The sequence below is a fragment of the Canis aureus genome, chromosome 1 (genome assembly GCF_053574225.1).
Source record: "Canis aureus isolate CA01 chromosome 1, VMU_Caureus_v.1.0, whole genome shotgun sequence".
In the NCBI taxonomy this organism is placed as follows: domain Eukaryota; kingdom Metazoa; phylum Chordata; class Mammalia; order Carnivora; family Canidae; genus Canis; species Canis aureus.
In genome coordinates, this window is record NC_135611.1 from 20,741,969 (window position 1) to 20,760,151 (window position 18,183).

Below are 18,183 nucleotides of genomic sequence, written 5' to 3' on the forward strand. Positions count from 1 at the left end.
GGGAGCCTGATTTTATTTTAAAGCCAATAAGTTATTACTCTACTATTGTATTAGACATTCAGCTTCAGAGGGAGTAAAAGATAAAATTTCATCATATTTTCGTTTTGTTACATTTGCAGCAGAAATGTGTATGCTCAAATGGTTATTTTCAACTCCTGACAGCTGTGATATTTAAAATGATCACAGCTGTTGTGACTTAAAATTGATTTTTCTATTAACACCTGAGAAAAAGACCTGTGCTGTATTAAAAACTTAAATAAGGTAACTGTAAAATTAGATATGTTGATGTGAATCTGGTAATCCTACTTCCCAGAGGTCGCAAAGTGCAGGGAGCCTCATGGATGTTTCCAAGGAGTGAGCTAAACCTGCTGGAAATAGATGCGTGGTTGTTAAATGCGTTTACCTTTTAAAGAATTCATCTAATAGCAGATCCTCTTGGCTCAACTTTACAGTGTCAGTTCTGCTAATAAAACCTTTCAGAATTCAATGTGCTTAATTAACCCCAAGAAAGGCTTCTATGACTTATATGAATCATTATGAGATCCTAACCTCTAAACTCTTTTACCTTTCAGATATGACATTGAGAAATGCAAACCACACTAAATTGTTCCTTATGGAGGAAGTTTTGGTTTTATGGCTCTTTTCCTCCATCATTTTCAGATGATGAAGAAAAGAAAAACAGATGAAAAAGGAGAAACAGATTATGCCTAAGCAGTCAGGCTAGCACTTGTTTTTGGAACCTTTAATACATTTTTAATGTTCACTTTGCAGGTCCCATTTAACCCGTTTTAAGAGTTAGATGGTTACATGGTGCTTCCTGCATCCAGTTGATCCATTTTGGTGTTGATCCTTTCAGGATAATCAGTGTTGGAATTCTTTGTGTCGGAATCTTGAGTGTAGCAATAGATGACCTATCTAGCAAAATAACCACTCTAAGAAAACTTACGCACATGTAGGCATTGAGATAATTTCATGTCTTGAGGCAGATGATGTAGTGTATAAAACTTACAGCTGGCCTGATGTGGAATTATTTATAGATAATGGTGCCTTCCCAGATGCATTGCCAATAGGGAGCTATGTAGATTAAACTCTTTGGCTGGTCCTGGGCTTTTTACCTGTGTAACTCAATCAGAATTGAAAGCATGACAGATTTTATGATGATAAATGTATGGCTGGATTGGGGAAAGCACGGATGGGTGGATGGATAGATGGATAACTAGATAGTAATAGATAATGCCAATTATTTCTTACCCAAAAGTCGCTTATTCATCAAAAATGTATATACAATATACTAGTTGGACTCTTGTATATAGTTTAGAAGGGGTTGGTATTTTCCATCACATGGTGAGATGACAGTAGAACGGTTCCAAAAGTTCCAGAGCGAACATAGTTTACCTGTTTTAAAGTTAGAGGCTCGAACTGATGCACCCCACCAGATCACAAGGTCCAAGTCTCCCATCCTGAATGGTCATGAGTATAAATTGGTGTTGACTTGTTTGGCTGAAGGGAGATACTCCTAGAGATTGCCACTGTTTGCATGAAGAGTCAAGGAAATCCAAGTGGGCATTTGTGGCCGACATACTCAGATTACAAATGTATGTCTCTAGAGCAGTGGTGCCCCCCAGGGGACATATGGCAATATCGGGAAAATTTTTTGATTGTCACAAGTGCAGTAGGAGGGTAGGAGTTTGCCGCTGGCATCTAGAGGCCAGGGATGCTGCTCATCATCCACAGTGTGCAGGCCAGCCCCTCACCAGTGCTGAGGCTAAGAAGGCTTGCTTTAGAAGGAACGTGTCTGGACCTTTATAATTATTTCCTGGCATGGTGAGCCACCTTACAAATGATGGTAGCTTGCTTTTCTTTTCTTTCCATATTAATCCCCACCCCCCCACCCCCGGCTCTCTCTGTCTCTCTCATTGGCATAGCACACTATAGTATTGTCCAGGTATTTCCACCATTCACCATGAAAATGTGGGATTTTATTTGAAGTGTTAGAAATGTAGTACATTATTTGTGAACCAACTGGAACGACTTCAAAGCAGCTGTTAGAATCTGTTGAGTCAATAATGTGCATTTCTCCGTACCCTAAATACATATTTATATCTTACCTTTCAAAATACCTTGAAAACTCTCTCAGTGTAACTGTGAGGTTTATCAGAATCATCCTGAAAGAGAGTTTATTACCATTAATTTTTTTTCCTGTAGGTCATAAAGAGGCAAAGAAGGGAAATAAATTAGCATAAAGAAACTAATAATACGTTTTTAAGTATTTTTGGCATTAAGGACATTATTTGCACCATCATTGAATACATCCTCTGTACTAAGATTAAAAGATGAAAACCAACATGAAACACTCTCTTTTCAGCTTTCCCAATAATGCAGCTTCTTCATCTACTCACAACTGGGGATCTCTCTTCCTGCCACTGCTGTGCTTCCCATCAGTGTTGGATAATTCCTGGCAGTGCTCTGGAAGTGATTTTGAAACCTCGATTGCCTTCCCTAGCACCCTGTGGAGGAAGGTGGCGGTATCTGGTGGCAGAGTCTTACACCTGCCAACTTTTAGAACCCAGAAGCACACCTCACTTCTTAGATGCCAAGGTTTGGAGAGAGCTGCCAAGTCTGCCAGTAGCTAGTACCACTCTTCAATTTCCTCCCCATGCTCTACAAGGTTCTATCCGAGCAGAGATGGCAGCTGGGCGCCGGAGTGGCAGCTCTGATTTGCAGTCTGTCTTCAGGGTCCTGACACTTCTTGCTTAACCCATTGGTGGTTGTATTTCAGTTCCATCCCCCAAGTATCCTCAGACTCTGGATTGAGAATCTTCCCGTTGCCCTGTCCATTTGGTGCACCACAGTCCTAGTAAAATCCCATTGATGCCTCTGGGTTTTACTGTGCCCATTCCAACAGAAACCATCTTATAAGACTGCCCTAAGCTGGCATTTATTTCTGTTGGTTTTCCACGTTTTGTTGTAAAGGGCTGTCTGTCCTCGAAGTGAAGTGAAAAGGAAACTTGTAAATATTTTTTGTGTGTGCCAAGCCAGCAATAAAGATTGCCACTTATGGTGATCATGTCATCGATTGGGGTATTTCTGTTTCTGGGAGGTGGTAATTTTTGTTCTAATTGCAAATTTACTTAAAGCTAAAGCTCTTCGAGGAAGCATTACCCTTGTTTTCCGTTTTGATCAATCACTGATTATCTGTGTGGGACTCTCAAGAATTTTCTTATATTCCATAGACCCCAGGACCATCCTCTAAGTAGCTGTAGAGCAGTAACCGGCTTCCACATTGTTTTCAGAATGTGCTTCAGGAAGCTTGCTTGTGTGGTATTTAAGTCAGACATTTACAGAATGTAAAATCAATCTTATTGTGACTTTTTTTTAATTTTTAGGGAAGTGGTCTACAACCAAAATAAAGCTAACAGTTCATATTTCATTGTGGCAATAATCAATATTTAATAAACCACACTTGCAGGCCTCCATTTTTTCAGAAGCCTTTCTAAAGCACCTTTCTCAATCTTTAAAAAAATAAATATAAACAAACAAACCACCTTCTCGCTTAATCCTTACCACACTCCAGTATGACAGGTGCTCTAAACATACATATCCCATTTCACCGTTTTAGGAACGCACTGTCTGGTGAGGTCACTACTGGCCACATGTAGCTCTTAACATGAAATGTAAATTAATTAATACACAATTTTGAAATTTAGTTCCTTGGTCACACTAGCCACATTTCATGTGCTCAGTAGTCACGTGTGGTTAGCAGCTACTGTATTGGGCAGCACAGATATAGAACATGTGCATCATTGAGGGGAATTCTAATGAACAGGGCCGGTCTGGGAAATGGAAGTGTTGCAGGATCAAACCACTTGTTTATTAACCTCTTACGGACTGTGACAGAACTGGAGTCACTATGGCTGTATATTTCAGTATTTTTTTTGAAATTTTTTGTAGCTTTATATTCATCAAACATCTGAAGTTAAGAATTGGTATTTTAAGGCTACCTAACGTTTTAGGGAATGCTTCTCCCATCCGTGTTCATCTCTTTATTATTAAATTTAAAACTCAATGTAGACAAACTTTTCAAAGGAAATCAGCCCTTGAATGACCTTTCTCTGAATCAGAGAAATCTTCCAAAAGAGGGGCCATGTCTTGAGGAATCTTTATACACTGGTTAGCACATTGTAGACCACCAGGAAAGGTTTATGCAGCCAAATGAATGACTCAGTCCTACATCACACATGCATCCGCTTATCCTTACAGTTAGGGATGGCCCTTGAGTAGAATGTTCAGCATCAGTTGGCCTCCGCGGGATTTAACGAGCTTATACCTTCATGCTTGTTGTTCCACTAAAAAGGAGTATTTTGTTAAAATACAAATAATATATATTTATTCATGTAATCTAAATCTCTCTTGATAAAAAATGAAAAAGTCTGTAGGTCCTAAATCCTTAACACTCACTTAGGTCCTCACTTGACTGACTTTGCGTTTTGAAATTTTCACGTCTTCCCATCACTGTCCAGCTTCCAAGCCTTTGGAAGATTTTTTTTTTCCTTTTTTAAAGTAAACTCTGTGCCCAACATGAGGCTCAGACTCAGGACTCTGAGGTCAATAGTTGCAGAATCTACAGACTGAGCCAGCCAGGTGCCCCTGGAAGACAAATTTTAACTCTTTATCTTCCCCTCAAGGATTAGGACAACAATATGCACGTAGAGGTGCTCTAATGACATTTGTTGACTGAACTAGTAAGTATGGAAACTTTTCTTTAATGTCAATTCTCTCAGGGTCTCTCCCATCCAAAGTAGCCCAGTAGGATGCTGTTTGTAGAATGAACGAATGAGTAAAAATGTATGTCTTTTCACTCCATCAATGAGTTGGGAGAAATGTGCCTGATGAATGTGGATGGTGCTGACGACCACTTTTCATTCATACTTGAACGTTCAAAATTGTATGGATTAGTTTTCATTTGTAACTAGGGCCGGCACTGGATGAATGGGCTGGTCCTCGAATCACAGGGAACGAGGGTGTTTGTGCTTGTACCTGGGCTACTTTAATAGGTTAGAGGATTGCGGAATTTCTCCCATCATCCTGTTGTTGGGAGCACCAGGAGCCCATAATGGCTCATCCTGGCAGATGCTTTCTCCTTGGGCTTCTAATGGTAGAAGCAAGCCATCATTTCTCTCGTTAATAATTACGGTGTTAAGAGGCATTTGTGTTCTGTGCACTCTTTCAGCTTGTACCATGTTTAGTTCCCGTTATGCAAATACTGCTTTAAACTTAGAAATGCCAATTTGCATTAATATTTTGGTTTCATATAGTAGCTAGCTATTGCATTTCACAAACAAGTGCATTTTAATGAGTGTACTGGCAGATTGTAAAAAAAAAAAAATATTATTCATTAAATTCTATTGTAGAAAATGCAGTAGCTGGTTGCCAGAAATCATTAAGACAAAATATAATGTGTGCTGAGGCCATAAGGATACTCCTCTTGCAGGGTGTTTGGCCCTGGCGGCATTCAGTGCTGTGAGGTTCAGCATCCTTCCTATGGGCCTGAGGGTGGGGGGGTTATTGCTATAAAATAAAATCCAGTATACTATTGACATTTGGGTTTATTTCTAAAATGTAAACATATTTCACTATTTTATATTTGCCATGTGACCATAGGGAATTTACCTCTGGGTTAATGTGCAGGACTTTAAAAGTCATAAACACCAAGTTGTAAAGCAGTGTATTCCTGTGTCTTACATTTGATGTTAAATCCTGAAATGGGCTTTTGCCGTTTTATGTTTTTTTTTTTTCCTTCCTGAGATTTTCTTTTTTTTATTAGAATTATGAACATAAAATTTTTCGATGGAAGAGAAGTTTTGCAACTGGGTCTTCAGTAATGAACTATTTTAACACGTGGACTTTTAAATGCTGCTGTCATGCTTGTCATAGCTTGTGGTTCCTAATTATAATGAGCTTTTCTGGTGGTGTTATTGCAGTTGTTTTTTTTTTTCCCCCCTAGTCTTCAACTCACTTTTCCCAGAAGGAGAGTTCCAAGCCTTTGAAAATTCTCATGATTTTGCAAATCCACTCTATTTTTGTCTAGAATACAGGAAAGTTAAAACTGTGGCTGGTATGATGCCATGTTTTGAATCCAATTTTAAAGCAACCCTTTGCAACCCAAGACATCTTTGTATCTGTAATGAAGATAATTATACCTGCAAGGTGACATCACTAGCAAAGTAACAAATGCACTTGAAAACGGAGTCTCTGGTCCTCTCTGAATTCTGTAGACCACTTTTGGCATTTAACACGAGACACCTCTTTCATGCTTGTCGTTTGAGAAGTTGCTTTCAGATGAATTTACTAAAGCTGACTGACACAGGGTTAGGGTTAAATTAATTCTTTTCTTTATTACTCAAAGTGATACAGACCTTTCTTGGACTAATGTAGCTTAATTAGTGGTCAATTAAAACTGAACATTGCTGAATTGAAGTTCTTTGATCAAACTTCCTGGCATGGGTTCTCTTTCTTTAACTAGCCACCATCTTGAATTCATTTGGAATCAGTAGTATAAACAAGTTTAAAACTGGTTCTTTTATAAGAAAGTCAGCAGGCTTGTATAGCTGTGGTTTCTTTTTTTACTTCTGTAGGCGGCAATTCAAAGGCAATACTAAATGAAAACAGTACTACTACACCCTGAAAAAAAAATACATTTTTAAAAAGTAACTCTAAGTCAGAAAACAGTCAATACCCCCACCTATTTATTCTAGGCAGAAGATCAATTTCCCAATTTCAGTGGTTAATTTTGTTGTTACGTAGAAAGCTACAGGAAAATCCCCCACCCTCACAAAAGTCCACGGTTAAAGAGTGAAGCGAGCAAACAAACAAAAAAACCCCACCAAGCTGGGGGTCGGGAGAAGGATATACAACATATATGCAGAGATTTGACTCAGTTGGCCCAAAATTCCTTCTCCGTCACTCTTGGGGAAATATTTCACCTCTGTGCCACTGGGATGGGGGGGAGGCACTCTTGGATTTGCTTGCTGATTTTTGCCATTTCACTTGGAGGCCGGGATTGCAGCAGCAAGAGAACCGGTGATGGAGAGCATCCTTCAGACAAATCACTAGGTTACAACACACATTGCTCTTCTGAGAATTGGAGTGCAGTTTAAAAAAAAAGAAAGAAAAAGAAAAGAGGGATGCTGGTATGCTGGGAACTGGGACAGGGAAACTCACTGAGTATTTGAGTGGATCAGCCCCTTCCTTTGAAACAGTTACGTGGCTTAACATTCAAGGTGTATGTGCCATTCTAGTGGCAACATCAGCTGATACCATGGAGTAACCCCTAACAACCCCAAAACACCATAGCCTGCCCTCAGTGCTGTTTATTTTATTTTATTTTATTTTATTTTATTTTATTTTATTTTAAGATTTTATTTATTTATTCATGAAAGACACAGAGGAGAGAGAGAGAGGCAGAGGCACAGGCAGAGGGAGAAGCAGGCTCCATGCATGGAGCCTGATGTGGGACTCGATCCCGGGACTCCAGGATCATGCCCCTGGGCCGAAGGCAGGTGCTAAACCGCTGAGCCACCCAGGGATTCCCAGTGCTGTATATTTTAAGGTATTAATTAAAACTGGCGCTCTTGTGCTGGAAGTTAAAGTACCAGGTTAGGTTTCAGTAGGTCATTTGCTTAGCCTGTAGCGGCTTCTTTGGACTCCTGAGATTTTGCACACAGGAAAAGTAAAAGGAAAGTTTGGAAGTGACCATGTGGCCTTTCCCCCCGACCCCCACCCCCACCCCCATCCCGCACCCCGCCCATACATGATAAAAAATTTTGTAGCTTTCATTATTTATATTCAAAAATTACAGTTCTAAACAATAATTAAGATAAAAATTGTATCACTTGACAGAAAGAGAAATTGTTTATAGTCAATGTGCCTCTCAGCCTCCTCTCCTGCCTTCTCCCTAAAGGGCTGATTAGAATGTAATAATTGGGGATGATAGCAGGAGGAAGACAATTCCATTTAATTAAAGATAATTTATTTTACTTTAAATTGGTGATGTCCCACATGAATAAGAGTAGATTTAGCAGATAGATTTATTAATGGGTACTGACATCTCAGTTGACGTTAAAAGCAAACATTTTCCTTCCTCATTGTTTTTATTGTGTCCCAGCACCTGGAAACGGCTGTCATCTCGCTTCCCTTCCTGCTTTACGGAGCTGTAGACTTGTCCACCACTTGGGCAATGACTGCGTCCTCAGTAAAACCCACTCGGGCCTCTGCTGAGTTAAACAGGAGACCCAGAGCTTGAAAGGCTGGTCAGATGCTCAGGGCTCGCGCTACAAATGCTGTCTTCTCAAATGACATTCTCTCGACTGATCTTTAATATCTTTAGTTCATGGATTCCAGGGGTAGCATCAGCGCTTTGAATGAAGATCATAGGATTTCCTTCTTCAAGGGAGAACTTGTACCTGGCGTGTCACGGGTAATGAAAAGTGCCCCCCAGACACGGTTGGCACTGCCTAGGTTCATTTCTGACCAGGAAGTGTACGGGAGGGCAGGCCCTCGTGTCAGATTTTCATTGTTATCTCGTGCAATTGCAGACAGATCCTGGAGATGAGGGACGTTTTTTTCAGGGTAGAGAGTGGATTCGAGAAATGCATGAAATTGTCTTCATCGAGTCTCCTCGGCCTGTAGCAAAATTGTATCTGTGACCCTCTAAATCCTAAGGCACTGTCCTTCTGCTTCTGGCAGACTCATCCTGGGTTCCCAGTTCCTGTGGGATCTCTTTGGCATTACCTTTATACTCTTAACCCCCCTCCCCACCCCTGACCCCCGTCACGTCTCCGCATTCTTACTCGTGCTTTCTGTCATTTGGTCGTTGCTGTGTATACCTGCGTGGATAGGTCTCATTCACATCAGGTTTCTCTTCTCCGAATGAAATCTCAGCCCTCTGAGCACCTCTCTCTGCCCTGGGCTTCTCCTTCCGTCCAGAACTGGCTTCACATCAACCCTCTAGTTTTGCTTACATGCATTTCTCTTCCTACTTTGTTGCTTTCATTTCTATATACAATTCCTCTATGTTAATCCCCTCTCCCTGCCTCTCCAGGTTTCACTGGTGTATCTTTCTAGCTTTATGTCAAAAATTAATTCTGTTATAACTGGTGTCTTCAAAATGAAGAAGGAAGGAAATGAGATGAGATGCTTCTGTTCTTTCTTGAGGGGATGACAACCCTGGTGGAATTTTTATTTCACTTTGAACTAGATGGATTCATTTTACCCTGCTCTGCCATTTTACTCTTTCAAGTGGATGTTAGGTCAGTGGTGGTATTTTGGCAGAATTTACATTGAGTCTTGCTTTTCATGTTGTGTCGACCTTATTTTCCTTCCTCTCCGCCAAAGCATCTTCTTTTCCTGTCCGTTTACCTGGCTACTTGCAATAACCCAACCTATTACTTATCCTTATTTTATCCTTGCCTTCTTGGCCACATTTAACCATCTCTCTCTTTTTTTTTTTTATTGCTCTGTTCCCCTTGCTGTACCTTACGTGTCTTCTTCTGCAGTAAATGTGTGATACCTTCCCAAAAGTCCTGTGAGAGGACATTAACAAGTAATGTTCTTTGCTAAGCATTGGGAAACTCCACTTGGATTTGAACATTTTTCCCCCAGGATCGTACAGTCATGATTCTGGGTAGCGGGGACCTGAAGGCCAGTGCTCAAATCATTCCTTAATTGGAGGTGAAAACTCTAAACATAAGGGAAAATGATCCTACATTTGTAGCAGGTAAATTCAGTTGTACCTGTTGACTGTGTGTGTGTGCGTGCGCGTGCGTCCTGGGAGCTAGATGGGGAGCATGGAGAGTGATCCGTGGCCAGCCACCGGTGTCGGTGGCTCCTGAGAGCCTGGAGGGAAACAGACACTTGGGTCAGAAGGAGGACCACATACCCCATAACCCAGCAGTAGCCGCTCCTCCCTCCAGTTTCAAGCTTTTTCCTTTCTTTTCGCTCTCTTGCATCATTTCTCCAGCAATTTCACTAACCGTTTCCAAACACCTTCAAACCTTTGTCTTTTCTTCTCCTCTTGGCTTTCCTGCTGGCAGATAGTTAAAGGGTTGCGTTACATAGGAGGCCATGCCTCTCGACAGCAGCAATCTGGATGGCACGCTTTTGTCAACTGGCCTCTCCTTAGCAGCTTCCGTATCCTCTGGAAAATGTCAGAAATCCTGAAAAACAAGGAAAGGAAAGGCCAACTGCTAGCTCCCAAACCGGAAACCCCACTTTTACTCTGCAGAGAGGGCAGTGAGGGAGAGAAGCCTCCTCAGTTCCCCGGGAGGAACTGGGAGTGGCAAGGGGAAGCTGCTAAACGTGGTCCAGATGCAGCTCCATCCAGGGGAAGCCTCGCGCTTGGTCATCGGGTGGCTTGTCCCACCTCCCCTTCTCCATGCCCTCCTCCCAGGCTCTTCCTAGGCCCTCCCACCCCTAGGCGAGCCCCAGGCCTTGCGGCAGACATCTGCGGGTGTGGGTTCATATATCCAGCATGAAGTTCCCTCTCTCCTTCCTATTATGAATTCTGTGCTGTGGTCCTGCTTGCTCCTTGTCTGTCAGATTGCAGTTCTGATGCTGTCAGCCATGTCTGACCAATCAGCAAACAACAGCACAGGATGAAATTTAAACAATGCAGATGCTCAGATACAGGGTTATGTTGACTGGACCACGAAGGGAAAGCAGAGGTAAGGTCAGAGTCTCCCCACAGTGGTGATCCCGAGCCTGCCTGGCTTGACCCCTGCTTTGGCTTGTACGCTGCCCATCCGCTTCGCCCTCCTTCTTTCCTCCTCTGCCACTCGGCGGCATTTTGCTCGTGATTCCCTGCCCTTGTTACTTTGCTCCCCTCGTGGCTTCACTTCTTTCGCTCTTGGGTCGGTGCGCAGCGTCATCAGGCATGGTCCCGGATTGCCTCCAGGCTGCACATCCCTGGAAACGTCACCTTGCGCAGGGCTTCTGCGGCCACACGGTCAGGAGGAGGCGACTGCTGAGCGCCTGGGCCTTCTCAGCATCCCTCTGTGGGACGGTGCACTTGATCATTAGGTCACAGCCGTGCTTTTCTTTCTTGCCATTGAGATGTATTGAATCGTAAATTGAGCTTGGATCGTCTTTTTTTTGGGGGGGGGGAATGCTTTAATTAGGGTGGGTATAAATAGACACGACCTAAGCGAGGATGTGAATCAGCCAATCCTGGAGAATTGGGGGGGGGGAGAAAAAGAGGGTTGCTGGTGCCCCCTCCCTTTACAGTTTGCCGTGTTCGTTCATGAGGTTGCAGCTTGCAGAAGAAGACTGTTCTATCGTCTTTCTCTTCTGTTTTGAGTATTTGGTTGGTCTTTTTATAACTTAGAGTGTTTACAGGGTCCTGTACTCCCTAGTCCCATCTGGAAAATATTTAAACTTCATAAGATCTATAAGACTAAAATATCACATATAATGGGATAGGCAGAAGGAGGAAAAATTAGACCCATTGCGTGTGTTTAGAACAAGTCGGTTGTTTGCTCAGAAGCGGCTGCTGGAGGAATTGGAACAAATAGACGCGTGCGGCGAATGGTCGGGTCCAGGGCTGTGCCTCTCACCGCAGAATGAGCCTTGGTTTGTAAAACTGACGTTCTGTTGTGACTTCTAAATCCAAACAAATCTCTGCAAATTTCTGCCCGATTGAGTTAATAAGAAAATATATACGTGCAGAGGCGCGAGCTGTAGGCCGCTTGCGGCCTGTCAGTGTCGGGGGAAGAGAGCCGGGTTTTACCTACTGTATTACATGCAGCCGGCAACCGCCAGGGCCTCCAGCTCGGCAGGTTCTCTGGGTTTCCTTTCCCCCTTCGGTGAGAACAATGGGATGCAGAGAGCTTCAGAGAAGGGGACAGCAGATGCGGGGCTCGAGTCCCTGGCCGTCTAATTGCCTTGTAATTGGGGAGCGGTTTCCACTTTCCCACTATCTCACTTGCAGGAGAGGAAGACAGATGTGGCTTAGCGGGCACCGGCTTGCTGCGGGCCGGATGCGCTGCGGGCCGGGGAGGGCGCTCTGGGCTCGCAGGCCTGGGATCTGCTTCACACCTGTGCTCATTGCTCCCCATGATCGATGACCTTGTATTAACCTGGGGTGACCTTTCGCCTTCGCCTGTTCTCTGGGACCAGCTCTTGGCTAGCGGACCCTCCTTTCTCTCTGATTTACAGGTGGTTACTGGAGCCACATACACTTGTTTTTCATGGTGCACAGTGCACTTAGCAGCCCGGCAAGACCTGCAATTTCATCCCTCTCAAGGGGCCGAGAAGGGGTTTGGGAGGTGGGGGTGCAGTGAGAGAGGTTGCTGTTTGCATGTGCTTTTCTATTTTGTGGCTCATATGGTATCAATTACCATTTGATGGCAACGCCAGGCCTGAGGCCCTTTGCATGTTTGTCCTGTGAGAAAGATCTTGAAGAACCGACATATGGTTTTGATTGCAGCAATTGCAGGTTGATAGAATGAACGCAGGGGTGAGGTGGGTGGGTTTTCCTTCCGGCCCTTTCCACTCTGGGTTGCTAATGTGCTTTGCTTGTGGAACTGGTCTTTTCATCATCCAGCCCCTCCCCGCACCCCCCCACCACCACCACCGAACCCTCTACCACTTTGCATTCCCTGCCCCTGCCTCCTCTGTACTTCCAAGTCACCGCCAGAAACATGTGGCCCACATTAAGGACCTTCAATTAAAACAAACAAACAAACAAACAAAAATCTGTCCACTCTTGTGTTAAAATCCCGGAGCAGGTTAGTCCATCAGGATGATCAGAATTATACTAAAGTTAAAAAACAAATGGGTGGTGGGGAGTGGGTTATCTCCAGAAGCTCAGGACATGTTTTAAAATGGCTATTAGTTCAGGTTGTTAAACATTGAAATGACAATGAAAAATGGCATCAATAGAGAGATGCGTGTGTGTGTGTGTGTGTGTGTGCACGTGCACGCGCATTTCATCTAGGACACCTCTTCAAATTTGAGCATGGGCTGCATAGGGGCAGGATTACTTTGAGGTTCCCTTTTCCTGTACATCTCAGGCCATACAGAGGAGGAGCGAATTGGGTGCGTGGGTCTCTATGAGCATTTCCCTTCGGAAGGGAGGTGTTGGAGCCCCATCTCTCCCCTACACAGTGACTTCTCTCTGACTAAATTTGTGACAGTGGGGGGTACCCAGGGGGAGGCTCCTCATTACTGCTGCGCGGCAGGGATCGCATCTGTGAGTTTGCCAAGAGAAGGTCTAGTATTGGGGAACAGAAAGGCAAAGAGGGGAAAAGAACATTATAGACACTTTTAATGCTACCCGTGAAAATGTTTTCTTTCCAAGTAACATTTTTCTATAATGCTCTCAAATTCACATGTCTTGTAATCTGTTCTACAGATGGGTAGCCCATGGGGCTATGACTTTTTTACTTCAACTATTGCCTTTCAAAATATTACTCACAATTAGGAATTTATATAGTTTTAAAAGGTAATCTGGTTTCTCGTGAGTGAATATTTCTACTAACATCTTCCTTCTTTTAAACCGAAAGCCGACAAACCAGGACCAAAAGATAAAAATACGGCCCCCCAAAAAAAGTTTTTTAAATGGGAGGTGAATTATTAGTTCTGAAGGCCACCGACTGAAACTGAACCATAAGGCTTGACACACTTCATATTTTTTTCCACATCAGAACTGTTCTTTATCGAAAGCAATAAAAATCTAAAAATTTCAGTTGTTGATTTAAATTATAGGGAGATGTCTGTGTGATAGACTCTGTAGATAAAATGGACCATAATTTTACAATGGCAATTGAGTGTTTCTTAAGATATTTGCTCAAGGCTACCTTTTACTTTACTCAAGTTTATCCTTAAATATACAGATTGGCTTGCTAAATGGTTGTCTTCTTGTCTCTTTTCGTTTTTGTTTTTTTTTTACAGTCTTGATAGTGATTATATTTTGCTATTTGGTAGTCTTCCTACAATGTTCTTCTCTGAGCTGTGTTTGAATTCACAGTAACTAGTGATTAATTGGTTTGCTCTAGTCATATATTTTAATAGTGGCTACTTGGTTATTTGATAGTTGGTGGACACATATTATAACCTTAAATCATCATTCAGTTTGACAGCTTAAGACTTAACATTTCTACTTTGCTGTTCATGCCATATTAGCTGCTTTCGAAGACTGATGTGTTGAGAAGTCCAATTTGGTGACTTTTTAAAAAATTGTTGCTTTCCTGAAATATATGATATTGAGGACTCATAGCAAAATAACGTAGTGTATGGACTGTAAGCCTGTTTTAGAACATGTTGGGTCACTTAACAGCAGCTGTGCTGGGGAGATATTTGATTTGAGAAGACTTTTTGAATCTTTTTTAGCCCTAACCATTCTGGTTTTGAAATGGGAAAATGGAAAAGAGTTTTAGGGAAGAAAGATATCTTAGTTTTGAAAGGCAGCATACGTAGAAATCTCTCCATCCCTGCTCAGATTAACTAGCATTCCTAATCTGTCCCCCTAACAGAGGACAAAGAGTCTGATGGGAAATATGGGTTTATATTTTAGAGACACACTACAGAGGTACAGAGGCATGAGATAGTGTCACATACCAGCTATATGCTTCTTGCCCAGCATTAATTTGGTTTGGGGACTGAAATTTAGGTAAGTCTGCCGAGGAAGCAACCTTTTCATATGCAATTTCTTTAAAAAAAAAAAAAACAACTATCCATTACTTTAAAAACCACTCCCTATTGAAACTTTATTCAGTCTTCTAAAATATTTCTACATTTTGGAGTGTCTTTTTAAGTGGTTGAACTTATGTGGACACCAGTGATCCTAAAAGATGACCCCCCCCCATATATGCTAACACATGATGGAGTCTTAATCCTTATCAAAGAAAAAAAGAAGGCCTGCTTTGTCAAAAAGTCTGAATATAGGCATCTTCAAAATAATTCATTCCTTGGACACACTAAAAATTGCTAGTGTTCTTTCTTTTTGTAGTTACAAATGGAGAGCTTATTATAATATTACTTTTTTTTTAATGTATGCAAACAACTGTCAGGTCATACTTGAATTAGAGTTACTTTTATAAATTGAGGAGAGAGAATGCCTGAGAAGTCCCTAGTGGGATGAAATATTGGAAAAGTGATAACTGCTTTCCTCTCTCTAGTTGTGGAGACCCCCTCCCTGGCCCCAGATACCATGTTGCAGAACACATTCACTTAATCTTTGAAGAGCTCATCGCCTCTCTTTAAGACCTGTTCTTGTTCGTACATTGCGAAATATGCACTTTTATGTCCACGAGGAAGACATTACTACCATCTAGAAGAGCAATGTCAATTAGGAACAGGAAAAGGCCGAGTCTGCCAACTGCGAATTGTATTCAGACTTTACGCCACCTCCTTTTGAACAAAATTTGAACCTTTGAGGAAAAAATGTTAGAGATTTTGATGAGCTTTTTTTTATTTCTTTCTTTCTTTCTTTTTCTTTTTTTGTTTTAACTATTTGCAAATCATGGCTTCCTGATCCTAAGGGGGAAAAAAAAAAGAAACCTCAAAGGAAAGGCTCAACAGGCTTCCTGGACATCAAATAGTTCGCACAAAACAACATTCTGATGACTTGCATGTAAATAAATCAGAAACATATGAATTAAACGTCTCTTGAAATACATATGGGTTGAAAAATAGAGAGAAGCACTGAGAAAATGTGTTTTGGGTTTTGCTGAGCCCATGACATTCGAAAAATAGTATGAGGCACTGAACAAACACAAGGCATGGCTTGGCTCACCAACCCCTAATATTAGCCTCCCATTTCAACGGCAAATCGGTTTACCATGTGCCTAAATACGAGCCACCTTTGGTGTGTTCCTCCACACTTAATTACTTGCAGTTTGGATTTTTTCAATTAGAAGCTCAAAAATAGCATCCCATTTCAAGAAAATGCAAATCTTAGCATTTTCTCACTCACTTGGCTCACAACAGACTTTTTTTAGAAAACACCACAGATCATTTCACCTTTAGGAACAGTCATATTGATATAGCCCTCTTTGGTCTGACCGGTGTGCAACAGAAGAGAAGCATGATTAGAGAAAAAAAAAAAAAAAAACTGGCCCTGAAATTGATGTTGCCCGTTACATCAAAGTGATGAACTACTGCAGCTAAAACTCTCATGAAGATGAATGGTACCTTCTCTTGACATTACAGTGGTAGCCCAGCCATACGCTACCAAGCTCAGGGTTCCTGTTCCTTTTTCACCCCTGAGCTGTGTGGCCTTCTGTATAGGTGGTAAAAGTTTGCCTTCTCTTTTCCACAACCCACTCAAGAGAGAAAACATTGGGGATTCTGAGTCCTGGGACAGTTGCAGAGACCTCAGAGGCCTCTTATCCTCTCTCCTTGGCATCTTGTTCCTTGGCATCTGGCTTTTAGTAACAGGATCAGAACACAGGGGAATTCAGGGAACAGAAACAGCCAGAGCTTCAGGCTTTCCCCACTGAAGGTAAGTCATTGATATGTCCTTGGACAGAATCTTTTATCTGTTCTTTGGACTAGCACCATCATCTGAGATGATCAGCTTGAAGTTTTAGAGAGGTAGTGCATTTTATTTTATAGGGAAGTTACTTTGGTTGTTTAAAAAAACCTTTCAATGTGCTTTTTGTAACCCGTCCACTCAAATGGTGGTAAGAAGCTTCAGGGCCTCCCAGGAGTAAGGTGCTAGATGATAGCTCTGAATGAGACAGACATGGGATAGACCAGGAAGTAGCCAAAACGTAGTTTGATACTGCACTGACGTGGGAGCACAGACTCCTAGAGATGGACACAGGAGGGGCGCCTCTCCCACATTTGGCTGGAGGACAGAGGAGTCCAAGAATTATTGGGTATCAAGCAGGCAAAATGCTGGCATCAGGGAAGAGCATGGCATATACTGTTACCCGAGAGTGGTGTGGGATGCTTGGAGCTCACGGTGCCAAAGGATGGTAGTAAGAGATGGGACTGAAAAGGTCAGCGGTGGCCAGAGCATAAAGTGCCTTGTGCCCCCTATTAAGGAGTTCAGATCTTATCATGACTGTAGTAAGGAGCCCTTCAGATGGGTATGCCCAGGAGGTCATTGAATTTAAAAGTGCAGGGGGATAGCAGGAAAACCTAGTTAGAGAAGCCGAGGGAAGCAAATCTGACTGGAAGGAAGAAGTAGTCAGTAGTGTCAGGTGTTGTGGAGTGAGCACAAGGACCTTCGGCTGCAGCATCCAGGAGCTCTTGAGCAGTTCCCCTGGGGTAGTGGGTGTGCAGGGAAGGTAAAGAAGTGGAGAAGGGGCATGGCCAGCTGCTTTTCCATCATCATGGTCATCATCATCATCATCATCATCATCATCATCCTCACCAGAAAATGAGCATCAAACATCTTATCTGCCAGACAGAGAGTGTGAAGGAAAGAATGAGACACCCCTCACCCCCACCCCCCACACAGACACCCAGGGAATTGCAGCATATTTAGGAAAAAAGATCATAAATATAACACACAAGACAGCCACCCAGGGTGGAGGACGTGCAAAGGGGAAGGTGAGCCGTACAGACCAATGAGATGAAACAGGTCTGAACCGAGCCATGAAAGAACAGGACAAATCAGAAGGCAGATCGCAAGGGAGCGTTTTTTTAAGTGGTGAGCGCAGCTTGAGGTTTGTATTCTGAGCTTTGCCTCCTTATCATGGGCCAGGCTGTTCCGGGGGGTTCCTATTGAGTGGAAATGGTGTTTCCACTGTTTAAGGTGATGTGTGCCCTTAACCTGCCTGTGACTTCTGTTTAAGGTTCTCAACCCCCCCCCCTTTTTTTTTTTTAAATTAAAGTCACAGACTGACTCTGTTGTAGCTCGTGCAGTCTTTTTTTATTTTTAAAAGCTGGACGTGGAACCTAAGGAACTGATACCACAAGTAGAGAAGTCAGCACTGCTCGTAAATTCTATGTGGCTGAGTTCCTTGGGAAGTCTTGCACATCCAGGGCTGGACGCCTGTGCAAGCCCAGTGCAGTATCTTACGCATCTGTGTTCTCTCCACGTGATGTCCCCTTTCCGGTGTGATGCCAGGGGTTCGCCCTAATGTGCTGTACCTTCACGAGGCCATTCATGTTTCAGAGGACAGTTTTTCTCAACAAAGATCCACTGTAAGGCACTTCGGTGCTAACAATCTGTAA

At 42.6% G+C, this 18,183-nt stretch overlaps 1 protein-coding gene across 26 annotated transcripts in view; it reads left to right on the forward strand.

Moving 5' to 3' along the window:
- Positions 1-18,183, forward strand: part of TCF4 (transcription factor 4) — a 360,507-nt gene that overhangs the window by 270,516 nt on the left and 71,808 nt on the right. Inside the window, exon 1 of one of the 26 annotated variants that reach the window (XM_077892238.1) lies at positions 10,520-10,721. The exons of the other annotated variants lie outside the window; for them this stretch is intronic. The gene's annotated coding sequence lies outside the window, so the exon portion shown is untranslated. Of the gene's footprint in view, positions 1-10,519; positions 10,722-18,183 lie in introns of those variants that run through there. 26 annotated transcript variants of the gene reach the window in all.